Below are 8,487 nucleotides of genomic sequence, written 5' to 3'. Positions count from 1 at the left end.
TGAAGTAAAAACCCGCGGTTTGTCCAAATTCGTCGGATCGCCCAATGGCATGACCCCGATTTGTGTCACATGAAAGCCAATTGTGTGCTCCAAAAAAACCTTTTAAATCCCTATCCCAAAACGGAAATCGTTGGGATGTCCTGATTGGTTTAGGCGTGTACCCTGCTGAATTTATACTGAGCTGTATTAGAAGCAGAGACTGTATTTGGCAGTGCCAATTCATGGACCCCCATGATAAAAGGTTATTTTCATTTTATAGACAATGTGGCATATTTACTTATCCTTCTGAGTCGCAATCCCAAATCTGGACTGTCTGATGATGATGCACTGTGCCGCGATCCACGTAGATCGTGCGCCCGATATCCTGTATGTGTCGCTCCCCGCTCAGGTCCGCCAGAGTTCACCATCTTTTTCCCGGTGTATGTATGTGCATGTCTTGCGACACAGTTTAAAAGTTAAATCCCGCGCCTAGTCTGAATCAGTCGGATCGTCTGACGGCCTGCCCGTCGGATGAAAGCCGGCACCGATGCAGCAAAATCGATTGCGTGCGACATAAATCCCTTGTAAATGCGCCGCAAATCGGAAATTGTTGGAATACCCAACGAAAGTGCAGTCCGCGGACCCTTAGTAAATGAGCCCCAATGTGTTTATTGTATGGCCTGCGACAGAATCTGAATTTGACTCTTTTGTTACCTATTTAAATAAAAGTAATGGAATGAATAAGAGATTTACATCTAAATTTGGAGGGAACTAACTAGAATTTTTAGATGTGCTTGTAAAAGAGAGAGATGGGAACACTACAGAGGGTTGTAGGAAACCAACAGCTACAAATGCCTTTCTGCATAACAATAGCTTTCATCCTCATCATGTAAAAAAAAAGCAGTACCCTACGGTCAATTTGTCCATTTAGGGAGGATAAATAATACAGAGCAGGGCTACACAAATCAAGCAAAAGATCTACCTTTTAGACGTAGGCTACATTCGCATGTATATATACGCCCCCCATACATCAAAATGGCCTCACGGCACCGTACGGGAGCTGTACGGTGCAGCACACGTGCGGAGATTGTTGAACTCTAGATGTCACAGATGTCAAGTAGACCTGGCAAATTTTATCCATCTAATATGGACTTGCGACTACATAGCCATTTTGATATCAGACTGCAGAGAAAATAATTTTCTCCAGAATAAGGATTCTGGAGAAAATTATTTTCTCTGCAGTCTGATATCCTGAATGAACCAGTTCCTGCTTCACCGGCACTATGGCTATTGGGTATTACCTGGGAAGATGACTGTTCCCATTATGAAACTGTTTTTCTGAAGGAAGCACTGTTTTTGGCCTGTAAGTCTAATTGTATACGCTCGATGGCTGATCACTCTTCTACTGTCTCTCAGTGGAAGAAATTAGTTCATCTGACTTTACCTTATGACAATATAGTTTACAAACACTGTGGCTGCCCAGATAAGTTCCGGAGAGTGTGGGGTTCCTGGTGCTCTTCCCCGGATACCCATGTGTTCGCAGTCTGAGAGAGTGTTTTTTCCCTTTTGAATGAGTGAAATACTTGCTGCAGGTGATTTTATAACTTTATATACTATAATTGTAACTTCCTGTAATCTTCCTTAATCTTCAGAGATAGGGTGTTAGATGTATTTGTTGGGGAGGGGTTTAATAGATCGCTGCTTTTTGTGCAGAATTTATCACACATGGCCAGGGTCGGACTGGGGTGCCAAGGGCCCACCAGTGAAATTAATTCTTGGGGCCCAGCAGCTGCTTCATGGATACGTGTGAGCCACCCCCATGTATATTTTCATTGCGTTTCTGAACGTGCAGCAAATACAAGGTGTGAATGCAGCCTGTGGCCATATTCACACATTGCGTTTTTTGTTGCGTATTGAACGCTTTGGAAAGACGATTTGTTCCTCTTCCATTTGAATGCATGTCCATGCAGCAGACAAACGTAAATTTTTTGCAACAAAAAAAAACGTAATGTGTAAACGCAGCATCAGGCTTTCTGCACACTACACTTGCGCAGTTCTTGGGATGCAAACGATAGTCCCTTGGAACATTGTTTGAGGGTTTCTTGTCACCGGGATGTAAGTACATAATAATATCCTGAACCGCAAACATGTTTAGGACCTGCTCTGTCATTTGCAGCTCAAGCAGTCGGCTCATAAAAAGGGCTATGAAATTCACAGCCATGTGCAGGAGCCCATAGAAGTGAATGAGGACGTGTACAACAGTCCTGCAGAAAACAGGCCTACACACTTTTTGTTTTTTGATGAGTTTTAACTGTATTGAAAACTGCAAATGGCAGGGGCTTTGCCAGAACACATATGTCTTTATACTGAAACACTTTAGTTCTGGAATGAGCCCCTCCCTGTTGCGTTTTTAAATGGAATTAAAACAGATCAAGAACTGCAAGGTATGAATTGGGCCTGAGGCTTGTGCAACACCCTCGCCGATCCACTGGCGAAGGAGTGCTTGCGAATAAGCCCCATAGCATGTCACCACATCACACAGGGGACATTGCAGTGGTTAATCCTGCCTGGCAAGGCAGAAGTTAATCTGTGTATGATGTAAGAGTCTAGTATCCAATGATCTGTGTTGCATCCTGTCTCTGTGAGCTGAGAGGTAATTGGAGGAGCAGCCACCACCTGACCAAGGGGAGATAATAAAACCCCTGGCCAAGAATATTCTAGAGAGCAGTTAGCTGAGCAGCAGCTCAGAAGCAGACTGGAGTCTCTCTAGTACAGACTCTTCGGAGTCTGTACAGCTAGCACACCAGACCAGAGCAGGAAGAGCCTAGCCCCTGCCTGAAGTGGAGCTAATAGCTAGGTAGTGAGGAAAGGGGTATCATCCTACCTTCAAGGGTGATACCTGAAGATATCCAGGATCAAGCTGAAGCATCCTATTAGGACACAGCTGCCTCCCAGCCTGCCATTGCATCCAGGCTGGTGATCTACATCCTGTGGCTCCCTCCAAATACCTCTCCAGTAATCCACCATCTTGTTAAAGGCACGTTGCTGATGTTCCTGTCGGTTCCAATAAAGAACTGTAAGTGTTTCTGTTCAACCTCTGCCTCCGTCTGGTCCCTGCTACTACAACTACCATCATCACAGGCACCCTGTCCACTACACAGAGACTCATCCTCTAGAGACCAAAGGGTTGCCCCAGGGAGATCCGCTATAGCAGCCTCTCCCTCATCATTTCTTGCCAACACCACCCTGCTGGAGACCTGCCAGGCTGTAGGACAGCCCTCCGGTTCCCCATACCAAGCACCGTGACACAAGCGTGCCTAGGCCGCAACCGCCAGCCACTCAGGTACTGCGGGCCCCGGCTGACTCCAGGCCCTGAGTAAAGGCTAGGCCCCGGTGGGGGATGTTGCAAGTGGCGTCACGAACAGGATTGATACTTCTGTGCCTTATTACGGCATTAAAGACTTTCCTTTATTGAAAAGACTATGCTGCCTAACCCTGATGCCATCCGGGTTTAGGCCCAAGTAATTGTGTGTTTCTGGATTGAACTGTGTTACTGCTGCCACGTGCTGTCGAGCACCGCTCCAGCACTCAAGAGGTTAATCCCTGCAAGAACTGTACCAGCTCTGCTACATCCGGCGCTGCCGCGCCTGAAGATTTTTACCTCAGAAACTGTGGCGCAGCAAGTAATTCCAGCCCGCCAAAACCTTCACTGGCGGGAAACCCAGACGACACGCCAAGCTCCACCCATGCGCGAAGGGCGCGAACCCCGCCTCCTGTGGCGCAGGAAAAATTAGAGAAGGACTTGGACTCCTCCCTCTGGCGCGAGGCGGACTTCCTGCCCCGCCTCAACGAAACGCCAGAACTCGTGCGGATCTTGGACAGTGAGGTCAGCATCATGTGGGGTCCTCCGCCATTCCCTCCCGTGGAGTGTCCCGAGTTCTTTGAAGTGTTGGAGACCATGGTTGTGGTCTCTGCGCAGCCGGTCCGGAGGCCCTTTGCTGGGCACCGGCTGCATCGAGGACTGACCCGAGCATTCGTCACCCGGAGGTATGTCCAGATGGTGACGGAGTATCAAGTACCACCCGGGCGGTTCCTCGTGCCTATCCCGGTTACCATACCGGTACCGCAGGCCCACGTGGAGGCGCCACGTGGGGAGGCCCCGACTCCTGTTGAGCCAGCACCGGAGCACCTGCACCTGCTGCTCCTGCTCCTGTTCCGGCACCTGCCCGACCACCACGGAGATCCGAGCCTGCACCGGAGCCACGAGCCCCAGCACCGGTACCTCCGCAGCCTCGAGGCCGAGGTGAGGCCGCCCGCCAGCGACTCCGGGACGCTGTCTCGGAGCAGCGACGCCGCGAGAAGGAGGCCCAACGCTACATGGCCGGCCGGTCTGCAGCTGGAGCCTGGGTGGAAAAGAACCGCACCACCGGTATGGTCCGGTTCTTCTACAAACAACGTGGCTATGGCTTCGCCACTCAAGACTACACCGGACGGGAGGTATTTATTCCCCGCCGGTCTGTCAAGAGGCCTGATCTGCCAGAGAGCCAGCAAAACCTGAAGCCAGGCGAGTGCATTGAGTTCTCCCTGCAGGAGGGGCCCCGAGGACCATGGGCGGCTGGTGTGATCCGGATCCCCAACTCTGATGAGGACCGCTACCCACCGTATGACGACCTGTATGAGGACGACGAGTGGCCGGAATCTCCGAACACCTCTTCTTCCTCGGCTGCGAGTCCCCGGGCGGTGACCCACGTGAATGCTCCATCCACGGTGATTGTGAGTACCGGTCCCATTGCCATCCATGGGCCGGGCATGATCCAGGGCACCACCCCCACTGTCTCCCCTGCCGGGAGTATTGCCAGGTCCCGCGGCTCTTCTGTGGGAGAAGACATCCCGGCTAGCGAGCCTTGTCCGGATGTTCCGTCTAGGCCCACATGTCCCCTTGCCGGTTACCAATGGGGTGATGACCCGGCCCCGGAAGAACCGGAGTTGGAAGGAGCTGCGGCGCTGCCGCAGGTCCCTGTTTATTTCTTTCTGGACCCCTCCGTGGTCCCTGGCTCAGTTGAGCCCCCGGCTGGAACAGCCGACACCCCGGGCGACAGCGCTCCTCCCCCTGAAGGTCCGGAGGATGTTGCTGCACCTGCAGTACCCGCTACTGCCACCGGGTGTCCCCAGCCGGCACCTACTCCCGCTGAGTATGCACAGGATTCCCTACTGACTTTGGATCCTGTCCCTGCTGAACCCAGCGAAGGTGCATCTGACTAACCCCTGAGGGGCTGTAGCCCTCTCCAGGTACTATGTCCATTGTACATATTGTATATTTCTGCCCCTATCCCTATAGAGCCAGAAACTGTCCTGAGACTCTCACCCTTATTTATCTCAGTCAAGAGATTATACACTGTCATGTGCTATGATAGCACCCTTCCTCTGCCACAGCAGAGATTCCTATCAAAGGACTCTGTCCCTCTACACATAGAGGAGACCCTTTGTTTCTTTATTGCACTTTTCCCCACATCAAGGGCTGTAACCAGAAGATGGACTTTGTCATTAAAGACCTTCTGTGAGACTTTTGCCAATTCCAAGGAAAAGTTGCCATTTAATTTATTATTATTTTGCACTTAATGCCTTCCTTCTAGGTATGGACATTATGCTTGCACTTTTTATGCCTTTTCCTTTTCAGGTAAAGAGACATTTATCTTGCTACCCTGAGTAGCCTACCTCTGTAACGTTTGTAACGTTTAAGATGTGTACCCATTGGGCTCCTAAGCCAATGTGAATTTACCAAAATGTTTGCACACTGTCATACATGCCAGTAGTCTGCATTAACCCTTTCATAGGCTTTTCAGGTTGTAGTGTGGCTGTGTCGGACCGTCTATTTGTGTAAAACACTGACCGCTACCTGATCCCTCAAACCGAGGTTTGCACATGGGGGTAGTCCGTAAACTGCGGGTCTTTAGGGGACCGGGGGTGTTACAGAGTTAGCACCTGGATGCCACCCATACATGAGTAAGGATGCCAGTCAGGAGGTACTCGTGTCGCATATGCTAACGCAATGCAGATATACACACTATATAATTGCCGCCAGGGAAGAAGTGTTGATATAACAAATATACAGGCCTTGGTGCTAGGAGTGGATTACAGGACATGACACCACACCTTTCCTACTGTACAGTTCGGTTTAATGGCGTCAGCGACCAACTGTCATACAGCTACATGTTTTTGTCTTAGTCCGACACCAACCCAGGTGCCTGTCTCCAGGACCATGGGCGGTTTGTCCCTACACCTCACATAGCCTGCACTTCCCAGAAGTGCCCTTAGCCCCCTCTGTGCCCCAAACCATCTGTAGTCGAGCCGAGGGCGGCTCTTTCAATTGCCCCCGGGGTATGCAACACCCTTGCCGATGCAATGGCGAAGGAGTGCTTGCGAATAAGCCCCATAGCATGTCACCACATCACACAGGGGACATTGCAGTGGTTAATCCTGCCTGGCAAGGCAGAAGTTAATCTGTGTATGATGTAAGAGTCTAGTATCCAATGATCTGTGTTACATCCTGTCTCTGTGAGCTGAGAGGTAATTGGAGGAGCAGCCACCACCTGACCAAGGGGAGATAATAAAACCCCTGGCCAAGAATATTCTAGAGAGCAGTTAGCTGAGCAGCAGCTCAGAAGCAGACTGGAGTCTCTCCAGTACAGACTCTTCGGAGTCTGTACAGCTAGCACACCAGACCAGAGCAGGAAGAGCCTAGCCCCTGCCTGAAGTGGAGCTAATAGCTAGGTAGTGAGGAAAGGGGTACCAAGCATCGTGACACAAGCGTGCCTAGGCCGCAACCGCCAGCCACTGAGGTACTGCGGGCCCCGGCTGACTCCAGGCCCCGAGTAAAGGCTAGGCCCCGGTGGGGGATGTTGCACTTGTTATCTGCCGGACTGTTTAACTTCCTGGAATCAGTATTTAACCTCTTAAAGGAAATCTATCATCAGATCAAGGATTGTAAACCAAACATACTGGTGTGTGCCCCCTCTGGCAGGATCTGCTCTTCTTTAAGGTGGCTATGCCGTTGTTTTTAAGAAAAAAGGGCTTTACAAATTATGCAAATTAGTCTGAGGGACTCCAGGTTCCATTAACTCCTATGAAGCCTGAGCCCTTGAGGCTCATTTGCATAATTTTAAAATACTTTTTTTTTAAAAACAGGTAATAAGAAGCTAAAAGAAGAGCAGATCCTGCCAGAGGGGGCGCACACCAGTATGTCAGTGTACTTGGTTTACAATCCTTGATCTGGTGATAGATGTCCTTTAAGGACTGCACATGGTACATGTATGTCCTTAACAGGTTTCAGGTACAGGTGGTTCCCTACTTAAGGACACCCGACTTACAGGCAACCCCTAGTTACAGACAGACCTCTCTGCCCACTGTGACCTCTCTGAATGTTACTTTAGTCCCAGGCTGCAATAATCAGCTGTACGGTGTCCGTAATGAAGCTTTATTGATAATCTCCGGGTTTCATTACAGCAAAAAATTTAGAAAATCTAATTGTCACTGGGACCAACATTTTTTTGTCTGGATCTACAATTATAAAATATACAATTCCTACTTACATACAAATTCAACTTAAGTACAAACCTAAGGAACCTATCTTGTAAATAATCCAGCGACTGCCTGTATATGAAGAAGGTTCACAGGCTAAGTCCTATTCATACGCACCGGGGGGGTTTATGAAGAATTTGCGATTATATAAGCAACTATGCCACCTCCATGACATATGGGCTTGAAGGGGTGCAGGTTGGGCGCGGGGCTTGCCTGAATTATTTTGAAAAACCTACGAACTTTTGTTTGCTGTTTTTACACAAAACTACATCAGGATGGACCTGGTATGATTTTGCCCGGCGGCTGCTTTTTTCAGCAGATACATCAAGAGGCCTCAGGGTGCTGTCACTTTTTAGGGTTTTGATTCCGATTTGTAACCAATTTCATATTTGTTTGTATAGAAACAGATATGATCGGCAATCAGCGCCGTTGTCTTGTATTGTGCAAATGCAAGACACCGGGTGTGGATTGTCGATCGCATGTGTTTTCATACAAATGAATACTGTATGCAATTGGTCACGGCCCAACCTAGTGCATTTTGAATGAGTTACAAAACACAATTAAAATGCTAACGTGTGCCAATACCCCAAGTCTCTCCAGGTATCCGGCAGCACATGGCATGGCCGATGAATATCTCCCTAAATGGATTGCTGGGACCAATCACAGGTATTAACCTACAAAATGCCACTGTGAGCATTAAAAGGGCATTAACACCTGTGGAGGAGCCTGGAGCCCCTCAGGCTCATTTGCATACAGGCTTTCATCCTGGTCACCACATATTGCGATGCAGCTATATTGCAAATTGCAAATACAGTAATCCACTTTCGCAATCTGCACTGAGACCCCACTGATCAGTAAGTCAGGCCCTATCCCATGGATAGGGGCTAACTAGTCTTTGTGGGAAAACCCCTTTAAGACATTTTTTTTTGT

This window comes from Engystomops pustulosus, chromosome 9 (assembly GCF_040894005.1).
Source record: "Engystomops pustulosus chromosome 9, aEngPut4.maternal, whole genome shotgun sequence".
Lineage (NCBI taxonomy): Eukaryota > Metazoa > Chordata > Amphibia > Anura > Leptodactylidae > Engystomops > Engystomops pustulosus.
The sequence above is the reverse complement of the archived record's forward strand: the minus strand, read 5'-3'. Positions refer to the sequence as shown.